This window comes from Cololabis saira, chromosome 21 (assembly GCF_033807715.1).
Source record: "Cololabis saira isolate AMF1-May2022 chromosome 21, fColSai1.1, whole genome shotgun sequence".
Classification (NCBI taxonomy): Eukaryota; Metazoa; Chordata; class Actinopteri; order Beloniformes; family Belonidae; genus Cololabis; species Cololabis saira.
Window position 1 is genome coordinate 36,859,026 of NC_084607.1, and position 15,473 is coordinate 36,874,498.

Sequence of the window (15,473 nt, forward strand, 5' to 3'; positions counted from 1 at the left end):
TAAAGACAAAGGAAATGACCATTGATTTCAGGAAGCAAAATTCATTTCAGCCACTTTTATCAACGGAGATCCAGTTTGTGACCGAATACAAGAACCTTGGGGTTGTGCTTGATCACAAACTTAAATGGGACAATTGGTCTGACTGCCTGTGCGTGACCTCATCACAGGTGACCTCACCACAGGTGACCTCATCACAGGTGACCTCATCTCAGGTGACCTCATCACAGGTGACCTCATCACAGGTGACCTCATCACAGGTGACCTCATCACAGTGACCTCATCACAGGTGACTCATCACAGGTGACTCATCACAGGTGACTCATCACAGGTGACCTCATCACAGGTGACTCATCACAGGTGACTCATCACAGGTGACCTCATCACAGGTGACCTCATCACAGGTGACTCATCACAGGTGACCTCATCACAGGTGACTCATCACAGGTGACTCATCACAGGTGACCTCATCACAGGTGACCTCATCACAGGTGACCTCATCACAGGTGACTCATCACAGGTGACCTCATCACAGGTGACCTCATCACAGGTGACTCATCACAGCTGACCTCATCACAGGTGACTCATCACAGCTGACCTCATCACAGGTGACTCATCACAGCTGACCTCATCACAGGTGACTCATCACAGCTGACCTCATCACAGGTGACCTCATCACAGGTGACTCATCACAGGTGACTCATCACAGGTGACCTCATCACAGGTGACCTCATCACAGGTGACTCATCACAGGTGACCTCATCACAGGTGACTCATCACAGGTGACTCATCACAGGTGACCTCATCACAGGTGACCTCATCACAGGTGACCTCATCACAGGTGACTCATCACAGGTGACCTCATCACAGGTGACCTCATCACAGGTGACTCATCACAGCTGACCTCATCACAGGTGACTCATCACAGGTGACCTCATCACCGGTGACCTCATCACAGGTGACCTCATCACAGCTGACCTCATCACAGGTGACTCATCACAGGTGACCTCATCACAGCTGACCTCATCACAGGTGACTCATCACAGTGACCTCATCACAGGTGACCTCATCACAGTGACCTCATCACAGGTGACTCATCACAGTGACCTCATCACAGGTGACCTCATCACCGGTGACCTCATCACAGGTGACCTCATCACAGGTGACTCATCACAGGTGACCTCATCACAGTGACCTCATCACCATCCAAACTGTTTTGTAATTACGCCTGATTAGCTATTTGAAATGACAACAATTGTTTTTAGAGTTAAGAAGGCGACACTTTCCCTGCCAAACCCCCCGTTCAGTGATGCCATGTGTGTTCTTACAGCCCCACAAAAAACAATCATTCCAGTAGCTGTTCTCATATTTTCAGATGAATTACGATTTCTATGTCAAAGAGAAAAGAAGTGTTTCCTGGGAGAGAGATGTGAGTGACATCTCAGGAGATTGATCTGCCGGGTTTGTATCCATGAAGCCGCCGACATGACGGCATCACGGGAGGCATCGGCCGTGGGGGCGAAGGACACACAACCCCACACAACCTCAGCTGCCCAAGCAGTTTAACAGTTAACACTTTAATGCCTGGTGTGCAGTAGGGCTGCAACCATTCCTCCACGTTCTCCACAAAAATCCATAATCAAAATTGGCGACAATGAATTCCATTGTCGACAATTGTTGCCAGATGTGTTTTTCTAATGGAGTGAGGCGTCTCACTTCAATACAGCCTCTGCCGAGAGTCGCGATAGCGTCTCTGCCGAGCGGTAGCAGGGAAACAAAATTGACGGCATCCTGTAGCAGCTGCATGTAACAAAACTTCTAAAGTTTGGGAGCCTTTTAGCCTGGATACGGTGAATAAAAAGATGACTATGAAGGTTTACAAAGCCGACCTTGCTTATCACGGGAGTACGTTGGTAATGCACGAGCATGTCGGACAGTTGAACGAAACGGACTAGCCTTGGTAAGATATTAAGCGTATTTTGGCTTTAAAAGAGAGCTTTAACGTTATGCCTGACTGTGCCTGACAAAAGTATATTAAATGAAATGCATGCAGTCCAAAGAAGTTGAATAAAATATCTATTTTTCATTGAAGTAGCCATCTTTCTTGTGTTTATTATCATTTGCCACATAATCAAAGCAACCTCATACTAAATTTAAGAAAAAATTACTAATTATCCGATTAGTCGACTAATCGTTTCAATAGTTGGTGACTAGTCGACTATTAAAATAGTCGTTAGTTGCAGCCCTAGTGTGCAGAGATGTTTCCTCACGGTGATATCATGCATTACACCATTTGTTGATAAGCACTACGATCCCTCCTCTGCTCTTCTTCTGCAGTCTCTTTCTGCCTGTAACGTCTAAAAGCTGGTCAAGAGTTCCTGTTTCTCCAGACCGTATGTCTTAGAAACACTTCTTAGAATAATCAGCTTTTAAAAAACGACTAAGAATCTGAGAACTCTTCCTTTGGAGCTTGTAGACAGGCAGCCCTCTCATGTCCCATCTGCTGCAGCCATGGCAAACCATTTGTTCTTCACCTCTTTTATCCTCACTTGCACCTCGCTGCCTTTTTCTCCACAATGCAGCCAAGCAACCACCCGCTGCAACGATGGCCAGGCCGGCCAGTTTCTGGGCTGCAGTGGACCAAGTCCTGCATGCGTCAGTACTCTGTGGTGCAGAGCAGTTGGTAGGGGTATAACGATACACTAATCTCACGATACGGTACAATACACGATATTTAGGTCACGATAACGATACGATATTATAGCAGTATTTTTTTAACAACCTTGAATGAGGAACATATGACTGGAAAAAATTGTCTTTTATTTGAAAGACACAAAATACAAAACAATACTGTGCGTTTGCCCTATTGTTCCAGTTTGTAATGCTTTATAACTGTTTAAGTTTTAAAGAGAAAGCCAGGCCAACCATTTTACACAAACTGAACTAAAAGTAAATGTCAGGTTTGCATTATGATCTTCAGTTTCATACAAGTACAAATATTTAGACACAAACTGAATAGTTTCTCTCATGTATGATTTGACTTTTTTCTTTTCCAGAAATGTAACAATTAAAATTAAATAAATAAATAAAAGTAAATAAATACATACAATTTTACATCATAAAAAAGATTGATTCATGCTCACCTTATAAGTGTAAGAGGAGATTTTATTTTAGTTAAGAAGGTTATTTTGGTAATTCAGGGTTCATTATTTTATAAATATATTCTTTATATTGTGATGTAAATCAGGGACTATAATGACACTAGTCAGTTTATCTGTAGTGATTAGTCTGTTTTAGATTGGGCGGAGTGATACGCCACAGTACGGCACTAGGTGCTGTGTTGATGTTCTAAAATCCTACACTGTTGAGGGACATTAAAGTACACTGGAACTCAGCAGAAGTTGTCCCCGTGTTTATCCTACTCACCACCCCAAAAAGGTTTAATTTAATAAGGTAAGGCTTAACTCTACACCAGCCTTACATAAGTAAAAGTTCAGAGCTCAAAACCCTGCAAGAGTCCCGTGATCGGGACCAAAACGGTACTAGTTTCTTCTGAGCGGAGGAAGATTTTGGTCCGCGGGTCCAGGCGCAGTTACTAGTCAACACAATAGATTAATATTAATAACCCAATATCAGCTACAGTTTGTCACCTCCACGACACGTATTGTGACGTTTTGTATCGCAAAATTTCGTGGCACGATATATTGTTACACTCCTAGCAGAGAGTCAAATCCCACCTGAGGAGCATCAGAGAATCAAGAGGAAAGTAAGTAAAAGTGCGAGTGATAGAGGGCAGATGCAGTCTGTGACAGGCTCAGACAACATCCAGACAAACATCTACCTGTTTTATATGTTTCACACCAGATCCAATATCCTCCACTTCATATATTGATTATCGTACATTTTTCATGACAAGAGAAGAGCAGAGTTTGAGCTCCGAGCTCCTGTACTTGGCATTTCTGGGCTTTGGGAATGTGGGATTGAAGAGCAGACAGCAGTGTGGTTTTGGTCCAGGCCGTGGAACGGTGGAGCAGCTCTACACCCTCAACGGGGGCTCTGCAACGATCCGTCATGGTGGAGACGGAGCTGAACCACTATGTTCCTACCCTCACCTATGGCCTTATGGTGAGGTATTTCAGACATGTCTTCTTAGGAAGAGATCCCGGAGAAGAGCCATGACCACGGCTGGCCTGGTGACGCCTTAGGATCCCCCAGGTGAACTGGACCAAGTGGCTGGGGAGAGGGAAGTCTGAGCTTCCCTGCTTGAGCCTGGTTTAAGGTTCTGCGTTAAACCAACACAGAGCCTACTCCGTCACCGTGACGACGTCCTGAACCTTCGGACTTCTCCGTCACTCCATTTCTCCACGGTGCAGTACCCCCCAGAGCACTAGTTGATACTTTGTTTAGCTTCCGACTTTTCTGGTCACAGTGAATCAAAGAGATAAGGACAACTATTGTGCAAAAAACCAAAACAACCTAAAAAAAAAAAATCACACACACACGAAGAAAAGAGCGCTGAAAGTTCACTACTGCTTCATGAACTGGAACTGGAAATGCGTTGCTACCAAGCAAACCAATCACAGCCCTCTCGGTCTGCGTTGGGTCGTAGTTCCATTCTTTGGGAGGTGCAGGTCAGGCTACGGCGTAGCTACGGAGAGACTCCCGCGTAGCCGCCTACCCTACGGCGTAGGCTCTGCGTTGATTTCACGTTGATTTAACATTCCCTCTCCACAGCTCCGCTCGGCCAGTGAAAGACTCCTGGTTCTTCCACCACCACGTGGTGTGAAATCAGTATCAGTCCCTTCTCCTCCATTGTTCCCTGACGATGGAACAACCTACCAAACTCTGTCCAATCTGCAGGTCTGGACCTACTTTGAAGAGCAAGACAAACACTCAGCTCTTTAAGGAGCACTTCTGCATCTAGTAAGGTGCATGCACTTACGTCAAGATGGTGTCTTCCCAGACATGGCTTTCTCATTTATAAGAGAAAAAAAAAAGATATTCTAGGACTGGCGTGACAGCACGTGTGTCCAACTGAAATCTCAGCAGTCTGACCAGCACTGATCCAGCTGGACTGATGTGATTTTTGTGCTTGTGTTGTTCTCTCAGATGTAAGTGGCTTTGGATAAAAGCGTCTGTTAAATGACAGTAGTAGTAGTAGTAGTAATAGAGAAGAAGAGTGTGTGTGGTACAAGACTTCTAAACACGTGCCCACTGTACAATAGTCTTATCTCTCTTTTTTAGAGCCACTTCCTACTTCCTGACATTTCTGAGGACTCCCAACACTCCAGCACAAAGCGGAAGGGAAGGGAGTGTGAAAGCCTGCGTGAGAGCTCGCAACCTCAACAACTATTTCCGGCAGACAAACAAAGACCTGATGCAAGTCCACCTTTTACTTTTTCTTCTCATCCACGTTTTTCAAAATGAAATTCACAAACTGAATTTTCAGCTGAAATCCTGGGAATTCGGGGGAAGTTACATTCAATCAAAAAGAGATGCACTATTTACAATCTTCTTTGTGGATTTTCATTATATTGAATGTCAAACCTGCAAATAATGATTTTGGCCAAATTCTGACTTTCTTTCTTAGAACACTAATCATCAGGATTAGTATTGGACGTACACGCTCAGCGAGCGTGTACATCATCCCTTACACCTGCATAGATGTGACTGAAACTACACCTGCATAGATGTGACTGAAACACAGACTTCCAAAGCGCCACCCCCTCCAACCAGCAGAAGAGAAGGCGGTGCAGTGGGATGGCAGGTTCCACCCCCTCCAACCGGGACGTTTGGACGGTATTTAGGTGCTATTTCCACCCAAATTTGCCACTGGCACGTCAGTAATAGGTTGGGAAAGTGACAGTCCTGGGCATTGCTCCCTCTACCAACCCCGGGAGTTCCTGCACTGAGCTCAAGCCTCCTCCTTAACCTGAGGAGTGAGCAGCATCTTTTCACCAGACAGGGTGGGGTTTCTCCGGCCGGACGTAGCGCGTGGAAGGATCACGTTATTCTGGCCAGAGGGGGCAGTAGAGCCCAGGACTGCTGCATGTTTTTGTGAGGATAGCTCACATTAGCTACCCAAGGGAACACGGGGAGAACATGCAAACTCCACACAGAAAGATCCTTTCACCAACCCCACCCAGGGTGCTGAAGTCATGGGGGAACTTAACACACACTCAGCACTAGGGATGGGCGGTATGGACTAAAAAATGTATCACGATCATTTCTGGCATTTATCCCGATAACGATAAAAATGATGATAAAAAAAATACCAATTCAACCTTTGTAACTATAAATCTATCACCACATTCAGTCTTTGGAGCCAAATCACTGCTCTAAAAGATACTAAATGCTACTAAACTACACGAATTAAATTGAATTAATAAAAACCAATTAAATTAGTACACCTGTACTGCAAAACTGGAATGACTCAGATCCTCCATGTTTGTTACACAAACACGTATCAACGGGAATTTATCCTTCTTTCTTTCTTTCTCTTTCTTTCTTTCTTTCTTTCTTTCTTTCTTTCTTTCTTTCTTTCTTTCTTTCTTTCTTTCTTTCTTTCTTTCTTTCTTTCTTTCTTTCTTTCTTTCTTTCTCTCTCACTTCCTTCCTTCCTTCCTTCCTTCCTTCCTTCCTTCCTTCCTTCCTTCCGTTGTGCGTGGATTTAACACAGAATCATAAATCAGTTTTACACAAAAACGTCATCAACAGGAATTTATCATTTTTACCGTGAGATACAAATTCTTACCGTGGGGAATTTTTTGGACGGTATATCGTGAACGGTAAAATATCACACATTCCTACTCAGCACCCACAGCGTCCCCGGCGGGAATTGAACCCAGGACCTTCTTGCTGTGAGACGCTGCACTACCAGTTGCACCACCGAGCCCCTACAATAATTGTTTCCTTTAAACTGAAATTAGAAGAGCAACTGAACAAACTCCCTGCTCTTAGAGCTGCACATATGGTTGTGTTGTGTTTCCCATGCCACCTGCTCTACGTGGTTTGATGCTTCGTCCCTGAGTGTCAGCTCAGAGGACGAGTTGCAGTATTTGTGACATTTGTTGTGTGGTGTTGAGGACACCAGGCTGCTGAAGGACACATCTAAGACATATATGTGGCCACGCACAGCCCTGTGACATCTACACCACACTGCACTACGGGAAGCTCAGGAGATGGCCAAGGATACAGAGCACGGGCCGCTCGGTGGCGCAGTGGGTTATGCAGCAGCTCATATACTGAGGCTACAGTCCTCCTCCTGCAGCGGTCGCGGGTTCGAATCCAGCCCACGCACCTTTGCTGCGTGTCTTCCCCGTTCTCTCTCTCTACCCCTTTCCAGTCTGCATCTCCAATAAAGGGCCACTAGAGCCCAAAAAAATCTTAAAAAAAAAAAAAAAAAAAAAAAAGGATACAGAGCAGGTACTGTAGTCCTCGCCCTCCCCAAGTGGAACATTATACCAGGCTATTAGATCACAGACCGTCCGTCTCAGATGGTTCCTTCCCACAGGAAGCCTGCGTGACCAAGTGTGCTCACACTCTGGCCCTGCCCCCCAGCAGAGTTAGCATGCAATATCCCTTATTCTTTCTTATACCACGGTCTGTGTGAATACTCCATTCTGATTGGCTGGCAGGTGTAGGTTAAAAGTGATAACCTACACCTAGAAAACAGGTTCGGTCAATTTGCCTGATATCTTTAATATCATTGCGCTGGATCAACTGCCAGGTGGTAACCACGGCAACATTTACATTTACACCTCTCGCTGCCTCAGCAGAGCCACTAACATTATTAAAGACAGCTCCCACCCCGGCTCTGACCTGTTTGACCTGCTGCCTTCAGGAACACGCTACAGAGTCATCAGGTACAAAACTAACAGACTAAAAATTACTGTTTTTACCGTGCAATACTTCTCCCGGACTATCTGTGCAATATTCCACCACATGTGTATATATATATATATATATATATATATATATATATGTATATATATATATATATATATATATATATATATATATATATATATATATATATATATATCATATGCTATTATCTGTAAATAGGATCTCAGGTCTTCACTATTCAAATGCACCTTAACCTTTTTATATTTTATATTATTTATATTTCTTATATTCTTATATTTCTTATTGTTTGCACTATTGTTTCTTATTTGTCTTGCACTGGAGAGGTGATGCTCCTTTCAATCTCACTGTACCCAGGTACATTGACAATAAAGTATTCTATTCTATTCTATTCAACGGAGATTCAGAGAAGAAGAGTCGGCCACCGCAGGACGGTAAAGAGCAGAAGTCTGGCAAATCTTATATCTTAATATGTATATCAGATCATTAATAAAAAGATTTAGGAAACTATCTGTGGACTTTGATTCTTTGAAACAAATCTATTTCCTGTTTGTTATTGCAGCATAGCCGAGCGGAGCTGAGCGGACTAGAATATCTCCCGTTGCTGAGTCGTATCTCAGGTCCGTCCTAGTTCCTGCAGAATCAACACTGTGTCCATTAAGGACCTTATGGGACGGTAGTGATTGTTCCAGGTATTAGTCAGACCCTCAGGTGTTACCAAGGAAACTGAGTTATGGCTTGTTAAAAAACTTTGTAACTTACCAGGTTCCAACGGCTGCAGACGAGAGATGAAATAGTCGCTCAGCCGCTCAGCTGTGGCTTGTTATAAAACTATGATTTACACTGAAAACACATTAAAGCATGAATAACTGATTTAATATTTATGTTTTTTGGTAAGTGGCCGTGGTTTAAGCGGGATAATGCCCTTCCAGGTGGACATTAACATAAATATTCCAGGATACAAGGACAGAATCATCCAGACTGTTTGTGCAAACGATCAGACACATGGAAGGATATGTTTAGTATGGGTCACTTTTTTAATTTGCACTGAAACTGTGGAGATTTAAAAATGAAAAGCAAAGACAGAACCCCCCTCCCACTTGCAGTGTTGATGCTGTCTGTGCGAGTCGTCTAACGGAACTAATGAATGACGTGGTGACGGGGGCTTTTAATCAGAAGGGGTTAAACCCTGACTCTGACAGATTAACGTGGGATAACACCCATCTGCACTGACACGGCTGGAGGAGACGCCTGGGGGACCAGAGCATACACACCACGGGCCGTCTCCCATCACAGCCACGTTTACTCCAGATCCTGGAAAAGACATTCTGCACTTGGTGTTTTTCAATTTCCAGATAACGACAACTAGGGCTGTAACAATATATCGTGCCACAGAATTTCACGATACAGAAACGTCACAATACGTGTCGTGGAGGTGACAAACTGTATCCCGATAATGGGTTATTAATATTAACCTATTGTGTTTACTAGTAACGTGCCGACCGCGCCTCGATCCGCGGACCAAAATCTTCCTCCGCTCAGAAGAAACTAGTACCGTTTTGGTCCCGATCACGGGACTCTTGGGGGTTTTGAGCTCTGAACTTTTACTGATGTAAGGCTGGTGTAGAGTTAAGCCTTACCTTATTAAATTAAACCTTTTTGGGGTGGTGAGTAGGATAAACACGGGGACAACTTCTGCTGAGTTCCAGTGTACTTTAATGTCCCTCAACAGTGTAGGATTTTAGAACATCAACACAGCACCTAGTGCCGTACTGTGGCGTATCACTCCGCCCAATCTAAAACAGACTAATCACTACAGATAAACTGACTAGTGTCATTATAGTCCCTGATTTACATCAGAATATAAAGAATAGATTTATAAAATAATCAACCCTGAATTACCAAAATAACCTTCTTAACAAAAATAAATCTCCTCTTACACTTATAAGGTGAGCATTAATCAATCTTTTTTATCATGTAAAATTGTATGTATTTATTTACTTTTATTTATCTATTTAATTTTAGTTGTTAAATTTCTGGAAAAGAAAAAAGTCAAATCATACATGAGAGAAACTATTCAGTTTGTGTCTAAATATTTGTACTTGTATGAAACCATTTTCCACAAACTGAACTAAAAGTAAATGTCAGGTTTGCATTATGATCTTCAGTTTCATACAAGTACAAATATTTAGCCACAAACTGAATAGTTTCTCTCATGTATGATTTTACTTTTTTTTTTCCAGAAATTTAACAACTAAAATTAAATAAATAAATAAAAGTAAATAAATACATACAATTTTACATCATAAAAAGATTGATTCATGCTCACCTTATAAGTGTAAGAGGAGATTTATTTTTGTTAAGAAGGTTATTTTGGTAATTCAGGGTTGATTATTTTATAAATATATTCTTTATATTCTGATGTAAATCAGGGACTATAATGACACTAGTCAGTTTATCTGTAGTGATTAGTCTGTTTTAGATTGGGCGGAGTGATACGCCACAGTACGGCACTAGGTGCTGTGTTGATGTTCTAAAATCCTACACTGTTGAGGGACATTAAAGTACACTGGAACTCAGCAGAAGTTGTCCCCGTGTTTATCCTACTCACCACCCCAAAAAGGTTTAATTTAATAAGGTAAGGCTTAACTCTACACCAGACTTACATAAGTAAAAGTTCAGAGCTCAAAACCCTGCAAGAGTCCCGTGATCGGGACCAAAACGGTACTAGTTTCTTCTGAGCGGAGGAAGATTTTGGTCCGCAGGTCGAGGCGCGGTTGTCATGCGCGGTCGGATGCGCGTTACTAGTCAACACAATAGATTAATATTAATAACCCAATATCGCGACACAGTTTGTCACCTCCACGACACGTATCGTGACGTTTTTGTATCGCGAAATTTCATGGCACGATATATTGTTACACCCCTAGTATTTTGTGTCATTCAAATAAAAGACAATTTTTTCCAGTCATATGTTCCTCATTCAAGGTTGTTAAAAAAATACTGCTATAATATCGTATCGTTATGGTGACCTCAATATCGTGTACCGTACCGTATCATGAGATTAGTGTATCGTTACACCCCTAACGACAACCGTCATCTAGTCCGGTGACATAGGAATCTGCAGGTATAATCATCCGGGAACAACGTTTATTCAGGTCTGTTCTGAATGTGGGGCACATTTGTGGACGGACTCGGAGTCATTCATCTTCTTGACCCGCTCGTTCAGGGCCCCGGGGTCTGCTGGAGCCCCGGGGTCTGCTGGAGCCCAGGTTCCAGGGCCACGTCCTGGTTCCTACAGAACCATCATCAGGAGCCACTCTGCACAGAGTAAAGGGCTGTAGTGCATTACATCTATAGAAATAAACTAATTAAACAACTTCAACTATTACCTGCCAGTGAGTGTGTTTACATGGGAAGTTTAATTCCTCTTTAATTCAGAATTAAAATTAAATCTGATTTAAAATTAGTAAAAATGACCATGTAAACACCTAATTCTGAATGAAAATGGCCATTGAGAATGAAACTTAATTCCGAGGTAAGTGGCTGGTTTATTCTGATTTTAAATCCAATAGAATAATTCTGTGATCATGTATAAACTCATTCCTCTTTAAATTAATTCTGGTCTTTCTTTCTGCTCGTTCCCTCGCCCGTCTGTCTCCATGACGCTTATATTCCGCTGGGCTGGTTTTCCAAACAAAGTTTCAAGATGGCAGCACGCAGTATATATATATATATATATATATATATATATATATATATATATATATATATATATAATAGAAATCATTAAAAAAAACAGATGGAAACAGGAAACATTAAAATTGTGAGTTTTTCAAAGTTGTAGCGGCTAAGTTAGTTTTTCTTCCGGTAGTGTAACTTCCGGTCCCCCCCCTATCCAATCAGAACCTTCCCAACCCCCAGACCTGGAGAGGAATTGGAGAAAGACCATCAAACGTGTTTTCCATGGAAACCTCAATTCAGAAATTACTATTTCCATGTAAGTGGAAGGAAAATAGTTTAATTCTGAATGATTTAATTCTGAATAATTAATTCTGAATTAAAAAACATCATGTAACCGTGGCCGGTGTGGATTCAAACATTAGGGTTCCTGCTCTGGGTCTATGGAAATCCCCCAGAGACAGATTGAATTGTTGTAGACGCCACAGAAACAAACAATAACATTGAAATACAGTCCAGTTGGATGTAATCCATTTTAATCCTATTCATTTCATTTGAGCCCAATTTCAAAATGAATATGAAGTCCATTCATAAACAACGGAGGATGAATGGCTGGATGTGGCCGTGCAGCACGTGGGCTTTTTTGGGTTATTTTTATTACTTCAGGTTCCTCACCTAGTGAGGAAGATGATTCTGATGTTGATGATGAAGAGGCTCCTCAGACACAGACTGCCCCACCTGGACCTCACCGTATGTTCTGACATTTAATCTTTCAGTCTACACAACATTATGAGTGCCTTCAGTGTAAATATCATGCAACAAGTTGTTATACTTGTTATACAAGTTGTATAACTACTTAACCTTATAACTAATCCGTTTGAATGTAATTTGAATGTTACATTCTTGCTCATATGTTCTAAAATGATGCAACAATGCATTGATACATTGTACCAGTTAGCCTCACACTGATGGACTTGTTTTGATGATTATTTGCAGATCTCTCCCAGTCCAGAGCAGCAGGTCCAACAGCTTCATCTGAAGGTATTTCCTGGGACCTGCAAGGAAACAGGAACTGCTGCTTCCAGAGAGACTGGTACCAACAATATCCATGGCTGGAATATTCCCAGAGCCAAGACACATCATACTGCTATGCATGTCGTCCTTTCTCTCTGCCAAATACCCCAGCACCTGTGTTTATAGATGCTCAGTCTATAGAAGAGTGTTGTTGTACATAGTGTATTGTTATCATATTGTGTTTGACTTATTTATCATTTATTTAAATAAATATTTAAAGGAATCATTACTTTTGACCTGTATCATTTTTTAATGATTATACATTATACCTGATATTATCGGCAGATTGATTTTGTTGAGGACTAATGTTCTACAATGAGAATGGCTCTGAAAATGTGTAACTACCATAATAGGTTGAAATGGAAGAGGAATAGAAAACTGTCAAATGTCAAAACAACAATCTGACAATTCAATGAATGCTAACATGAGTTCTAGAATTCAGTTATTATACATATGTGTAGATGTTGATGCAAAGCAATGCGATATTTACACATTTTGATCACATGCCATTCATAAAGGTTCTCCCGGTACGGCCCCCCCGGTCTGGCTCTGTGTCCCATCTGGGCCCCCCCAGTAAAAATGTCCTGGATACGCCACTGCAACAGAACCAGCAGAACCAGCAGAACCAGCAGAACCAGCAGAACCAGCAGAACCAGCACCTCCCACGGATTACTGTGAGACCCCCCCCCCCCCCCCCCCCCCCCCCCATCTGAAGGGCTCGGCTCCTCGTCTCTGCTGTCGTGTGCGCGCTGGCAGGATGTGCGCGTTTCCGCGTCCTGCCCATGATAATAAAAGCCGCGCCGCGCTGCTGGAATGATCCTAGAATAATACTAGAATAATACTATAATAATACTATAATAATCCGCCCACCCCCGCCGGGAAGAACAGCCGAACCGGGGCCTACCTGAGGGTCCTCGGTCCCGGGACCGGCGGGACCGGGTGGGGGCTGGGGGGGGGTTAGTGTCCAGCCGTCGGTGCGTCCTCATCCATACATCCATAGTGCGGGAGGCGCGTCCCCACGCCCGCTCCTTCCTCCCTCATCCCCGGATATCAGATCCTCCTTATCAATACCCGGGATATCAAATCTCCTTTTCAATACCCGGGATATCCGTGATATGGTGACAATTAACCTCCTCCCGACGTCTGCGGCTCCGGCGTATCACGAATCTCCTCTCACAGGGCACAGGGAGGTGCTGCATTATTCATGAGGGGCGTGGCCAGCCTGCACCCCCAGACAGCATGAGGGGCGTGGCCAGCCCCCCCCCCCCCCCCCCAGCAGGGACCGTTGGTCCGTTGGACCAGCAGATGTTCAGCGAGTCCGGCGCCTTCATGTGATGCAGGACGACCTCTAGCGGCCAAAGGAGTGCACTGCACCTTAAGTCCTTTAGTCCAGTGGTGCCCAACCTTTTTTCCTTGTTTCCCCCTACTTGTGACCAGCCGGGCCCCCAGACCCGTACGTACCAGCACCAAAATAGTCTTTAATTGAAAAAATGAACATTAATTATGTTTTTTTGATACATTTCTGTTTGGTTTACTCTGTATACATATGACTTTGTTTTTCTCCAATGTCACCAATGTATAAAATACACACAAAAGGACATAAAAATATTTCTGAAAAATGTCTCTTTTAATATGAGACCAACATTTTTTAACATTTTTCCTTTAAAGGTATTGTGACATCATTTTTAACATGCTTTTAACACTATTAAAAGTCTTGGCCAACATCCCTCAAATGTGTCTAAAAGAGTGTAACAAGAAAAACTTCACTCTAGTAATCTTTTCCTGGCTTTTTATTACAGTGTTTTTTTGCCCCGTGAAAAATGCTTCCTTTCCCCCCTTTCCTGTCAATCATTGCTCCGCTCCTCCTCCAAACCTCCTCCTCCTCCAGCCATACGCTCACAGCGGCGTCGGAGCGACAGGCGAAGCATGCACGGAAAAGCAGGAGGGCGAACCACAGCAAACAATCATAAAAATAAAGGCATGCGAAGCAGCAGTGTCCCCTTATCTTAAATCCAGTCAGTGGCCGCGGGTCTTCTTAGCAGTTTTCCTCCGGTGATTAGAACAGAAGAGGCTCTAAACAGCTCCTTGTTAAGCCTCATTTATGGTTCCGCGTTAAATCGACGCAGAGCCTACGCCGTAGGGTTCAGCGTATGTTGCGCGTCGTCGCGTAACCCTACGCCGTAGTCTCTGCGTCGGTGTAACGCGGAACCATAAATCAGCCTTTATGGTGCGCTGGAGAGGAGAGGAGACAGGGAGCTGGGTGGAGGGGGCGGTGATTTAGCGGATCGTTACGTAACGATCCGCCACCAAACCACATGCGCCGTTTTTGCATAGTTATGCGGAAAATCCCAGAAAGCACACAATACACTGAATGTTAAAAGTTTGTTGTTTTTTGGGTGTAATTGATGTCAAGACACCCAACAAAACACAAAAAATCAAGAAAAATGTGTTTTTCATGTCACAATCCCTTTAACAACAAGAGTAGATTAAATGTTGAGTAATGATATAATAATAAGGAATGAAATAATTTCCTGTGTTTGTCACCAGTGTATAAAAAACACAAAAAAATATTCAAGACATTCATAAATTATTCCTAACAATGTCTTATGAATGACTCATTCGCAAATATAATTTTTACAACTGCATAATTTCAAAGCAGACAAAGTTTCGCGCCCCCCCCCAGAGATCTCTGGTGCCCGGACCCCAGGGGGGCCCGGACCCCAGGGGGGGCCCGGACCCCAGGTTGGGAGACACTGCTCTAGTTCAGTGTCTCCCAACCTGGGACGGGCGGACTCTGAGGTTCTCCTGAGGTTCCTGAGGTTCTCTTTCAGGGTAAACCAAAGAGAAATGTATCAC

The 15,473-nt window shown here is 43.2% G+C and overlaps 1 protein-coding gene across 1 annotated transcript in view; it reads right to left on the minus strand.

Moving 5' to 3' along the window:
- The window catches only part of tanc2a (tetratricopeptide repeat, ankyrin repeat and coiled-coil containing 2a), a 78,207-nt gene extending 64,434 nt beyond the window's left edge, over positions 1–13,773 (minus strand). Inside the window, exon 1 of the mRNA XM_061711054.1 lies at positions 13,522–13,773. The gene's annotated coding sequence lies outside the window, so the exon portion shown is untranslated. The remainder of the gene's footprint in view (positions 1–13,521) is intronic.
- Positions 13,774–15,473: the final 1,700 nt, after the last annotated feature.